Consider the following 12,568-nt stretch of genomic DNA (forward strand, 5'->3'; position numbering starts at 1 on the left):
CACCAAATTCCCACTGATACCAAAAGCCGCCACAAGATACTCAAGCACAACAAATTAAGATTAGAAAATGGACTGTGTGCTTTTCTTCCCAGAATTAATGAGATGAAGTCCACAAAGTTGCTTTCATATCAGGATTTTCTTCTGGAAACTTTTCTCAAACATCTAGGATTTTGGGTTACTTTTGGAAAATGTCAGAGAAAGGGAAAAACTTTGGCATCTGAGACACTTTGGATCCTAGTATCCAACTGTCATATCTTTTCTTTTATATAATAATTGTATTCCAGCAAAATAAGTTATAGTATTAATATCTGAAGCGTGAATCTTATTCTCTCAACGACTAAGAAAATTAGTGGTATACTTCTCGGGTGGGAGGAGGGAATCATTTGTTAGATCCAATTAAAAACTCTTCAGAAGACCCTTGAGCATCCCTCTACATGATTGCATACATTTTAACATAGGTACAGTGGGCTTGTTTTTTGTTTTTTTTGAGGAAGATTAGCCCTGAGCTAACTACTGCCAGTCCTCCTCTTTTTGCTGAGGAAGACTGGCCCTGAGCTCACATCCATGCCCATCTTCCTCTACTTTATATGTGGAACGCCTACCACAGCATGGCTTGACAAGCAGTGCCATGTCCGCGGTGGGGATCTGAACCGGCGAACCCCGGGCCACGGAGAAGCCGAACGTGCGCATTTAACCACTGCACCACTGGGCCAGCCCCAGTGGGCTTGTTTAAAATGGAGGATACCTGTGTAACGTAACTTGGCAAGTAAACTTGAGAAATGAAAAAGATTTACTTTTTAAATTATTTTTAGGCTTAGCTTCCTTTTTGGAAACGTGCTAATCTTAACCACAGTGACTAGTCAGGAACGGGGCACACACTCACTGAACTAGTTGTTCCTGAAACAGATTCAGAAAAGGACAGTTTTGTGACACAAGTTCAATTTTGGAATGACTATTATTAAGGAAGGAAAGAAATGTTCTCTGGATAGTCAGAATGATTCAGACTCCAAAAGTATCACTTGATTTATAAGAAGTAATTTGCCAGCCTTGGCTTGCTCAGGAGGGAAAAATCCTTGAGAATTTATATATATATATATCTATATGCCAAACTAATGCCAAAAAGTACATGACATCACTGTCAATTTAAAAGCAAAATACTTGAGAGCATGAAAAAAAGGGAAAAAGCCCATTCATTGACCAGAGCAGGCTTATGTGACATACAGAGAATGAAATTCTACTCCGTGCATTTGGAAGCCACTTAACTGCAAGTCCATCAAGTGTTGCTGAGCATCCACTGCGCACAGAGCATCCTCCTCAGGTATTACAGCAAGTTACAAAGTAATAAATAACAGAAAGATACATCTTGGTATCACATGGACCCAGTAATTCCTGCCTAGGTGCCAACATCAGATTGAGAACCATTAAAATTTACTAGAACCAGGGCCGCCTCGTGGCCGAGTGGTTAGGTTTGCAGGCTCCGCTTCGATGGTCTGGGGTTTCGCTGGTTCTGATCCTGGGCGTGGACATGGCACCTCTCATCAGGCCATGCTGAGGTGGCGCCCCACATAGCACAACCAGAGGCACTCACAACTAGAATATGCAACTATGTACTGGGGGGCTTTGGGAAGAAGAAGAGGAAAAAAAAGATTGGCATCAGATGTTAGCTCAGGTACCAATCTTTAAAAAAAAAAAAAGGGGGCCGGCCCGGTGGCGCAGCAGTTAATTTCACATGTTCAGCTTGGTGGCCCGGGGTTCGCTGGTTCAGATCCTGGGTTCAGACATGGCACAGCTTGGCAGGTCATGCTGTAGCAGGTGTCCCACATATAAAGTGGAGGAAGATGGGCACGGATGTTAGCTCAGTCTTCCTCAGCAAAAAGAGGAGGATTGGCCGCAGACGTTAGCTCAGAGCTAATCTTCCTCAAAAAAAAAAATTAGAACCAATACCCAAGGAAGAAATTGAAAACACTTTCAGAGAATTGCCTATACAAATGGGCTTTAGCACCAAGCAACACTGTCATACTGCCTGTATTCTCACACTTTCAAAGAAGTTAATTCTCATGCAATATAAATTGCTTCAGAATATTTTAAAAATCTACCCAATTTATTTTATGCAGCTAACATACTGATAGTGAACCCTGACATTACTAGTGCAAAAAGAGAAAAATATGAAAACAGCATTTCCTCCGGAGAGCCTTTTGGTATTACTTAGCCAAATTAAGTATGTGTGTACCCTCTGGCTCAGAACTTAACTGCTGCGATATATCCTGGGGACACTCCCATCCAGGTCCACGAGGGAAACCTGCATGGCGGGTCACTGCAGCACCACGGTGGCTGGGAGCTAGAGACCTGAAAGTGCATCTCTGGGAGAGTGATGGATAAAAGCTGCGGGCACACGACGGAGTATTTTGCAGCAGGTAAAAGCAATGAGCCGGACATACTTACATAATTATAGCACCATGGATTGATCTTAACAACATGGTGCTGGGGCCGGCCAGGTGCCACAGCGGTTAAGTTCGCATGTTCTGCTTCTGTGGCCCGGGGTTCACTGGTTCAGATCCCAGGCGTGAACCTATGCACCGCTTGGGAAGCCATGCTGTGGTAGGCGTCCCACATATAAAGTAGAGGAAGATGGGCACGAATGTTAGCTCAGGGCCAGTCTTCCTCAGCAAAAAGAGGAGGGTTGGTGGCAGATGTTAGCTCAGGGCTAATCTTCCTCAAAGAAACATGGTGCTTAGTGAAAAAAGCAGGAAACAGAACACTACAATATCACTTAAATGAAAAATACTTTACACAAAGCAACAATATACATTTTTCAAAAACACATTTAGGGGCCAGCCCAGTGGTGCAGCGGTTAAGTTCGCACATTCAGCTTGGTGGCTCGGGATTTGCTGGTTCAGATCCCAGGTTTGGACATGGCACAGCTTGGCAGGCCATGCTGTGGCAGGTGTCCCACATATAAAGTGGAGGAAGATGGGCACGGATGCTAGCTCAGGGCCAGTCTTCCTCAGCAAAAAGAGGAGGATTGGCAGCAGATGTGAGCTCAGGGCTGATCTTCCTAAAAACAAACAAATAAAAAATCCCATTCAAATAGAAATAAATATACACATTAACAGGGTTGCTTATTGAGGACGATAGAACTGAGATAGAGGGTAAAAGAGACAAGTAAATGCAGGGCCCTATTCTTATTTCCTTGGGCCCTTAGGCCGTTTGCATTCGTGGATCCTTTCATGGGTAAGAAAAGTATTAAAAATCATGTTTTACAACTGCATTGGCATAAAGAGAAATATATTATTACATATGAAAACATCTTCTTTGACCTGAAAGCACATTTTTACTTCTGATTCAAAAGAAATTAAACCATTTTTGTGGGCCCCGAAAAGTATTGCGAGCTCTGACACACTGTGCATACTGTGCCCAGTGGTGAGTCAGCTCTGGATAAGCAAATGAATGGACGAGAGAGGGGCCTCGCATGACCGGAGGGTAGTTACGTGCTACAAACTGAGGAGTGTTAGTCATTCAGTCCACTGCAAAACTCTTCCAAAAAAAGCAATTCCTTAGGTGTGCTGGAGAACTCTGGTGCTGGGAGTAATTACCCAGGCTTAAGGAAGGAAGGTTCCCGAAAAAAGTGCTCCATTCAGGAAAGGCTGAGTTAAACAAAGTTAAGCAGATTTTCTCATCATACGACCTGTCAGAATCTTTACTATATGCTGTAATATAAATTGTGAATCTCCAAGAGGGTGAGCGGGGGAGTTGGTATGTGGAATTTCCCAAAGCAATTCGACAATAGGGTCCTTCTGCTTTAGTGGCGGAGGTACTGAGAGCTGATAACCCCCCAGGAAGCTTGGCCCAGGTCAGTGACTGTCCTTGGTTCAGGCTGGTGAACTCACTCACAGGAGTCTGCGCCCAGCCCCTGTTCTGCCCTGGCCTGTCTGTCCTGCGCCCCCAGGAGAGCTGGGCGACTACTTGCAGGCAGGGAGGGGGAGGGTGTGGCTCCTTTAGCCTCCAGCAAAGACAACCCCTGGGGAGCACCGCGGCTATGTTGGGTACAAGGGCTAGGCTGCAATGTTGCTGATTTACAATTTCTGAATATTTAGAATTATACGGTATGCAGGCTTTCGTTTATGCTATTGCCCTGGGCCCCTCAAGTATCAGGGGTAGTACTGGCCTGATGATTCTTCTAAGAAGGATAATCCTATTGCGCCATGCCAAGATTGGCCTTGCATAAACAAAGTCACAGTCATTTAGACTCCCAAGGCCCCTTTCCTGGGTGCCGGGCAGCCCCCAAGATGGGCCATCCACTGCCTCACAGACTCAAAACCATCACAGTGTGTGAGTTCTGAGTCTTCTGTCCCAGAAGTTCCTCTCTTCTCGGTCCCAGCCAAAGCCCCTGCTTTCAGGGAAACACACACAGACAGATATATACACACAGACATACAGGGGGACACATAATACATACAGAGACAGACACACACATACATATACAGAGACATATATACACAGATATATACAGGGACACGCACGGACGTACATATACTCACGCATAAATACAAAGACACACACACATAGACAAACCCATATACATACACACAGAGACACACACACACGTACACACACACACGCAGACACACACACGTACACACACACACGTACACACACACACACGTACACACACACACACACACACACGTACACACACACACACGCAGACACAGCAGTTCACAGTCAGGAATCCAGTCTTCAGGAAAATCCCAGGTGTTGGTTGAGTTCTAGAGTTTCCAGCAGGGAATCAGAACCTCCCTACATACTCCTACCTCAGGCCCTGTGCTGATTATTCTCCCTTTGTCCCCTCAAATCCATTCTCTGCCCTTTTCTGCTGTGCTCTGTGTCCCAGGAGGCTGACCTCTAGGGACTTTCCCACTGGGCTTCCTTGTCCAACCAGGCCTGCAGCTTTGGGAGGAACGTGCATGGAGGGCATGGTGGGGAGGGATCCCCAGAGCATGGCTTTCACAGTGAAGGTACTTTTATTTCCATACTCAGAAAAGAGTTACTGAGGGATGTTTCTCTGTATAACAAAATGACTTCAGGGAAGACTAGACATCTAACTCTACCCGTTTATGAACCCTTAAAGAAAAGAGATGGAGTTATCTGGATTAAACTTGGAACAACTAAACTTGGATTGGGTTCTTGATACTTCATATGTGGTTTTATTTGAGACTGAATAATGTAGCTTTGGGTAAATATACTAACATCAGGCCATGAAGGATTATCTTGTCGCGGCCACCGGGCCAGATTCTCTCTGTATAGTTTCCTTGGCAGGGAATGAGCGTTTGCAACTCTCAATCATTCAGGCAGCAGGTTAATTGTCTAAGACAAGTAGGCCGAAGACACAAGTGAAGAAGAAACTTCCTTTTCTCTCTAGGGGTGGAAGATAGTTGACACAAACCCTGAAGCATTTAGAACCTTCACTGCCCCAGCGTCGTGAGGAGAGAGCTGGGGCTAAGCAGGGAGCCTAAGCCCTATTAGAGAAACAGTACTGGTCTGGTCTTTCTCTGCTGCACTGTACATCTCTTTCATTATTATCAAAGCTTCAGGAAACTATCCTCACAATAGAGGCACAGGGGATGAAGAGGCAGGATTGTAAGCAGCATCCCCTTCACCTACACACAGTGGTGGGAAGAGCATCAGTTAGCAGGAGAAGACTCAACCAACAGAAGAATCCCATGAGGGGCAGCCGCAGACAAGGCCACAGCAAGAGGCACAGGTGGGAAGATGAGAAGTACACCCTGGGGATAGCTCCCAAAGCACAAAAGGACAGCCTGAGAGGGACTAGTTTCCAGGAAGAGTAATTTGACCCACAAGTGGGATAGACCAATTCAGAGAATTGAAAAAGAGAGACACATTCATTCTACCTTATCTTGAGATACTCACTCAATTTTAGGAATTCAACTTCAAAAACATCACTCTGAATCATATATGATGGTCTCTCATCCAAAGACCATATAGTAGAATTCTAAAATAGATGGGTGGGCATTTATGAATTTTGTCCCTATATTTAAAAAGTGGGACAACTTAATGCTCCCAAAAGCCAACTTGACTTGAAGTTAATAAAAAGAAAACAATCTTTTCAAAAGGTATCTACATAAACCTTTGATGCTTCTGAGACATTAAAATAATCAAGTGGGATTGTATGGTACTTGGTAAAGAATCTTTGCTCATGATTTCAAAGTGCATTCAGGTCTGCTGCTAATAACAGTCATGAATCACATAACCACATAGGAGACCGGGCGAGGACAATTATACCAGGTAATAAAAGTGAGAAATAGCCAGCCAGGAGAAGTGGGAAGCTATTTTTGCACAAAGTACAGCTTCAAAGTACAGGGTCAGCATGACATTTTCAGGGTGGAGCTGTATAAGCAGCAAAAGTAGGCAAATCTAATCCCAGAGTAAATGTTTCTACTACATGAAGCCCAGAAGTACTTAATGCTCAAAGCCAGCACTGTTGTGGGACAAGGCCCAGGGACAACCACATCATGCACAGCCACCAAGTGGATGTCCTTGGCAAGTCACTTAGACTTTCTGGGATTCAGTTTCAGCTGCAAAAGATGGAGTTGGAATAAATACTCCCCAGGTTCCTGTCTAGCTCCAAATTTCTCTTTATATTTGATGCAGAATTCGTTCAAGACATGGGAGCCAAAGAAACCAACCCAGAAATTGTTGTAGGCTCTGACTTAAACAAAGCAATAATCAGTGGTTTTGAGATCCGGTGTCCATCAGAACTTGTTAGATCTAGTCCTGGAAATTCTAATCCTATGGTGCCAAAGTGGGAACCAGGTGGTGGTATAGTTCACAAATTTCCAGGATGATTCTGATATGCTTTGAAATTTGAGAGCTACTTGTTCTGCTGTCAACAGGCATGATGACTATTGGAAGGGGCTGAAAAGAGAAGCAACATTTATTGAAAACTTGCTCTATGCCAGTACTGAACATATGTTATTTCATTTAATCTTTATAACGGTCTTTGGTTCAGAAAGAAAGGAAATCATTCTTTAGGAGGAGAAATCAACTACAGTTTAAATTAAGGTAATAAAGAATTCTAGATAATCCCTATAAATTAGTTCCCCCTGTTGACTCTTACCCAGCCAAATAAATAATTAAGCATTGTATGCATTTCTTTGTTTATTTTCTTTCTTCTTTTGAAGTAGGGTGATAAATAAAAGGAGAAATAAGTTTCATAAATTTGACATAGTTGCATAAATGTACTAGCTTTATATGTAAGCTAACTGAAATAGAAAAAAATCAACAACAAGAATTAAGACTTCCTTTGGGTAAATAAAACTTGTCAGGCCATAATTTGATTGCACATTTCATTTTGTGTATGCCAATCAACACTCCAGACAAAGGGTTACTCAGCTGCAGTAGAAAATTAAGAGTTCTTATACTTCACATCTTACACATAAATTCTCTGTTTAATGATGTTTGTGTTTCTCCCCTCAGATGTGCCAAATGCAGAGGAAGACTAATAAAAAGTTTGAAATTCCAGGTTGCTAGGACACATTATCCATTTATTCTGATGTACAAATTTCTATTCTTGCTCATGCTGGGAGAAATTATCATTACTAAGAAATCTTTAGAAATACCGTCAGTTCTCAAAGTGCTTTCCCCAGAATATTTATTCAAATAGCACTGCTGTAGAAAGGCTCCATGTTCTTTATTCTTAGTAACTTGGGCTGCAGTACTGACAGACAGTGCTACGAGTTAGCATTTGGTAAGACATTTGCACACCAGAGAAGAGAAATTTATAGATATTTTGAAACTTCAGAGTGAAAATAGAATTTGACCCTTGGAAGTATGGGGTGAAACGAATGGAATTTTTTCCAATATTTGTTTTTAACATCCTTTAAGATCTAAAGTCATTTTGTTCAGGAACATAAAAGTTGAATTACGATTAACTCAGTTTCCTTACCAAATTATCATATGTGATGTCTTGTATTTTAGAGTACAATTTCTATAGATATTTTCAAATATATTACCTGAGTGTTATTTTCAACATTCAAAAATGTCCCTACAGCTGGAGCTATATATCGCTGAATTTAAAGAAATCCAGCATCTTTAGATTTTGCTAAAAGTGGGCCAAAATCTGCAGGAGAGGAGAGAGAGGACAGAGCATTTTGGAGCACTTACTGTATGCAGGCCCTACATATAGATAACCTGATATTATCTCAGAATCCTTGAGAGGCGGGGATTATTGGCCCATTTTGCAGATGGTTTAGAGATGTCCAGAGGGCCACTCAGCTAGCATGTGGTAAAGCAGGGGATGGAGCTCAGTCTATTGGACTCCATAGACTGCTTCTTCCCTCACATCACTCGAATGACTGCAGGAGGCCGTGAGGGCCAAGGCGGGCCTTGCAGAGTGTTTTACCTACTACCTACATGCATCATCTAGAGTATTGAAATGCCTGCGTTAATCCTTTTTTTGCCTCCACTGCCATCATGGCACCCATGAAAAAGCTTGTGGTGGGGCTGGCCGGGTGGCACAGTAGGTAAGTTTGCACATTCCACTTCAGCGGCCTGGGGTTCACTGGTTCAGATCCTGGGTGTGGACCTACACATCGTTTGTCAAACCATGCTGTGGCAGGCATCCCACATATAAAATAGAGGAAGATAGGCACAGATGTTAGCTCAGGGCCAGTCTTCCTCAGCCAAAAAAAAAGAGGAGGATTGGCGGCAGATGTTAGCTCAGGGCTAATCTTCCTGGAGAAAAAAAAAAGCTTGTGGTGAGGGGGGCAAAAAAAGAAGTAGGTTCTGCAGTTCACCCTTGACTGCACCCACCCTGTAGAAGATGGAATCACGGATGCTGCCAATTTCTTCAGGAAAGGATCAAAGTGACCAGAAATGCTTGGAATCTTGGTGGAAGGATGTAACCACTTAAGGAGCAAGAGCAAGATTACCATCACTTCTGAGGTGTCTCTTTCCAAAAGACGTTTGAAATATCTCACAAAAAAACATTTGAAGAAGACTAATTGATGTGATTGGTTGCATGTAGTTGCTAACAGCAAAGAGAGTTATGGATTATGTTACATCCGGATTAACCAGGATGAAGAAGAGGAGAAAGATGAGGATTAAAACTTACTTATATGGAATGCTTTGTATGAGTTCTTGAATAAAACTTGGGAACCAAAACACCCCAATGCCTATAACCAAACCCCATGCATCATTGAGCTCCTGCCATGTGATTGGGTTTCTGTGATTCTCTAATACAAAAAGCTCACAAGTCCAGGACAATCTCCCCAGGTGAAGAGGGTCAGTCCTTTGCCAAACAGCTCAGGGTAGTCTCTCCCATGTGGCCCTGCACAGCCAGGGATGAAAATCCTCAGCAATCCAGCTCCTTCCAGCAGTCAGGTGCCAGCCACTGCATTCAAGAGCAGTCAGGACTAGAAAAGGCATAGTAATGTGGCCCAAGGAAAGTCATTCTAATTTCCCCTCTACTATTTAAAAGTGTAACCTCACTCCTGATGACAGAGGTGGACCCATCACACAGACTTGGCCGATCAGAATACCATTCCCTGGACACAGCGAGTGATCCAGGAGTGGGCAACGACCCAAGTAGAGCCAAACAGACCTTTCCTGAGTCTAACATGTGGAAAACAGGAAAGAGAAGTCCCAAGCTAGGAGGATGTGACATCTAGGCTGCCAGTAGCCATCCTCCCTACCATGACCCTGTGGAGAAAGCCTGTCTGCAAGATGCAGTTGCAGATGAGAAATGGACAGAGAGAACGAGAGAGCCCCACGGCGCCCAGTCCAGGAGCAGGCGCTGGTGCATGCGGCTCCTCCTCCTGTTCTCTGAGATGCCCCAGCAACACGATCGGTTCCGTGAAACAACATAGCCTCTGCTGCTTTCAAGCCAGTTGGGTTGGTTTTATGTCCCCTACAATTGACAGAGCTTTAATAAACATTCTTGGTTCCCTGCCTCAGGAAATGAGAATTCCCTTGGTTTTTAGCCAGGCCTGGCCAGGTTTAGCTCACAACTTCCCCCAATGAACTCCTTGAACTTGAACCGTATCGCCATTCATATATCCATCTCTTGAATCACGCAGAAATAAACCACCTTGAAGAAACAATGGCACCATATTCTGGTTAAAAAATTTAGGAATACTGATTAAATATACACAGGATAGCAATGCCACGCGCACACCACTCAGTCATGATTCATTGTCTGTCCGCAGAGGTGGCTAAATCCCAGATATGGGATGACAAATGAGGGGCCTGTGTGGTGCCAGCTGCTTCTATTTTAGCTTAGAATCTGTCCTCATTGAATTTCAGCCTCATTATCTGGTTTCACTCTTAGGATGGCACACTTTGTGTATGCCTTTCCTGAACGTGTGCTGACTACTAACTTTCCATGAGTTTACACCAGGGTTTCTCAACAGTGGTGCTATTGACCTTCTGGACTGGATGATTCTTTGTTTTGGAAGCTGTCCTGTGCATTGCAGGATGGTTAGCTGGCCTCCACCCACCAGATGCCAGCAGCACCTCCCACCATTTGTGACAAAGTGTATTCACGCATTGCCGAGTATTCCCTGGGGCACAAAACTGCCTCCAGCTGAGAACTACTGGTTTAGACAGATCACCAAGTTTGGACTTCTGGTCTTTGGAAGATACTTTTGTCTTCCGTTATTGTCCTCAAAAAACAACACATGCTAGTTCACCATCTGTGTATCTTTAAACTCACGAATAATTGAGAATGTTTCTCTAGCTGAATCTGGACCATTGTTTCAGGTAAGTTTCCGTAACTATTTACACACACACAAATACATATGCGCACGCATTTTTCTGAGTCTTCACTCTCACAGGTCCTCTGGACTAATCCATATGTCACAATTGCCTCAGTCACAGTAGCCTCTAACAAAGACTTCAGTCAACATCGGGTTCCAGCGCCCAATTTTTTTCAAAACTGATCCTGCCTGCTCCCATATTTATTGCTGCACAGCCCAGCATTAAAACCAGCTCTCAACACGAGCTCGTTCTCTATTAAGGTTGCCAGATTTAGCAAATAAAAATGTAAGACACCCAGTTCAATTCGAATTTCAGATAAACAATGAGTAATCTTTTAGTATAAGTGTGTCCCAAATATCACTAAACATCCTACAATGCACAAGACAGCCCTGACAACAAAGAATTATATAGTCTATATATTGTAAGAGACATACCTGTATTTTTTCTGGCAACCCTGTATCTGTATCCACTCTGCCTTGAATCCTGCAGACTTGGGTCCTTTTCACTAGTCTTTTCCCACCTATTGCTTAGAACCTCAAGGATGTTTCCTTACCCAGGGTTGCCCTTGTGGACAGTGTGCTTGTCAGATTCTGGGTTACTCAGTGTTTCAGCCAGGGCCCAGCCAGGAAACCAGAAACCAACTGGAATGTTAATGTAGGGAATCAGTTAAACAGATGATGCAAGAGCCTTGAAAGACAGGAAACAATGAAGTAACCCACAGATCAGCAAATGCATCAAGTTTATTCCCATCCCTAGGCTGGAGGGACAAAGGAGGAGATGAGTTACCAGAGTTCAGGGCTCAGGGTCACCTGGTAGAAGCTGGAAGTTGAAAACAGGCTGATCCAGCAGAGGCAGGAGACACGAAGACACACTGTCCCTGTCTCTGCCCAAGGAGAAAAAAAGAGGGAGAAATATCCTGGCTCCTCCCACCAATCAATTTCCGACTAGTGTCTCCCATTGGCCAAACCCAGCCAGAAACCAGCTAACCTGGGAACCTGGGGACTGCAGGCAGCCTAAAGCAGTTTGAGTCCATTAACCCTGATGTTCAGGGGCCCCTCTCCTCTTGTCAGGGCTGAGCTGTTGCTTCTAGCTCTACAGAGCATAGGAGTGGTGGAATCTTCCTGTCTTTGGGATTTAGATGAAGTCTGGGTAGCCACTGCCCCATTCACCAGTGTCTACTCCAAATCTAGTAGTGAGAAATTCTGAACTGCTTTTTAAAAAATTCTGATTGTGGGGGCCAGGGCTGGCCAGGTGGCTCAGCGGTTAAGTGCACACGTTCTGCTTCTGCGGCCCAGGGTTCACTAGTTTGGATCCAGGTGAGGACATGGCACCGCTTGGCATGCCATGCTGTGGCAGGCATCCCACTCATAGAGTGGAGGAAGATGGGCACAGATGTTAGCTCAGGGCCAGCCTTCCTCAGCAAAAAGAGGAGGATTAGCAGCAGATGTTAGCTCAGGGCTAATCTTCCTCAAAAAAAAAAAATGTCCTGATTGTGTGCACTCAGTCACCTACTGAGTGTTCCTTCCATGAGTCACATTTTTACTGTTCTCAGCCCTATTCTTTCCAGTTCTTCTCTGCTTGTGTGTTAGTCCCTAGAGCTCGTCATAAATGCTCTGGCTCTCTACTCTAGGCACATGGCAGCATTGCATGCCCTACCTCCCTTGAAGTCAGATGTGAACATGTGACTTGCAGTGATCAATGAAATGTAAGCACAAGCAATACAGTGTTGTGTCTAGTTGAAGCTTTAAGAGCCAGCACATAATTCACCATTTTTCTGTTTTCTGCCTTAGGGACC

The 12,568-nt window shown here is 44.0% G+C and overlaps 1 long non-coding RNA gene and 1 pseudogene across 3 annotated transcripts in view; one reads left to right on the forward strand and one right to left on the reverse strand.

The window, feature by feature from the left end:
* Positions 1-12,568, reverse strand: part of LOC138923474 (uncharacterized) — a 48,798-nt gene that overhangs the window by 27,974 nt on the left and 8,256 nt on the right. The window contains exon 2 of one of the 3 annotated variants that reach the window (XR_011437127.1): positions 2,443-3,055. The exons of the other annotated variants lie outside the window; for them this stretch is intronic. This is a non-coding gene — a long non-coding RNA (uncharacterized lncRNA). The remainder of the gene's footprint in view (positions 1-2,442; positions 3,056-12,568) is intronic. 3 annotated transcript variants of the gene reach the window in all.
* Positions 8,491-9,123, forward strand: LOC102149852 (large ribosomal subunit protein eL22-like; annotated as a pseudogene).

This window comes from Equus caballus, chromosome 3 (genome assembly GCF_041296265.1).
Source record: "Equus caballus isolate H_3958 breed thoroughbred chromosome 3, TB-T2T, whole genome shotgun sequence".
Classification (NCBI taxonomy): domain Eukaryota; kingdom Metazoa; phylum Chordata; class Mammalia; order Perissodactyla; family Equidae; genus Equus; species Equus caballus.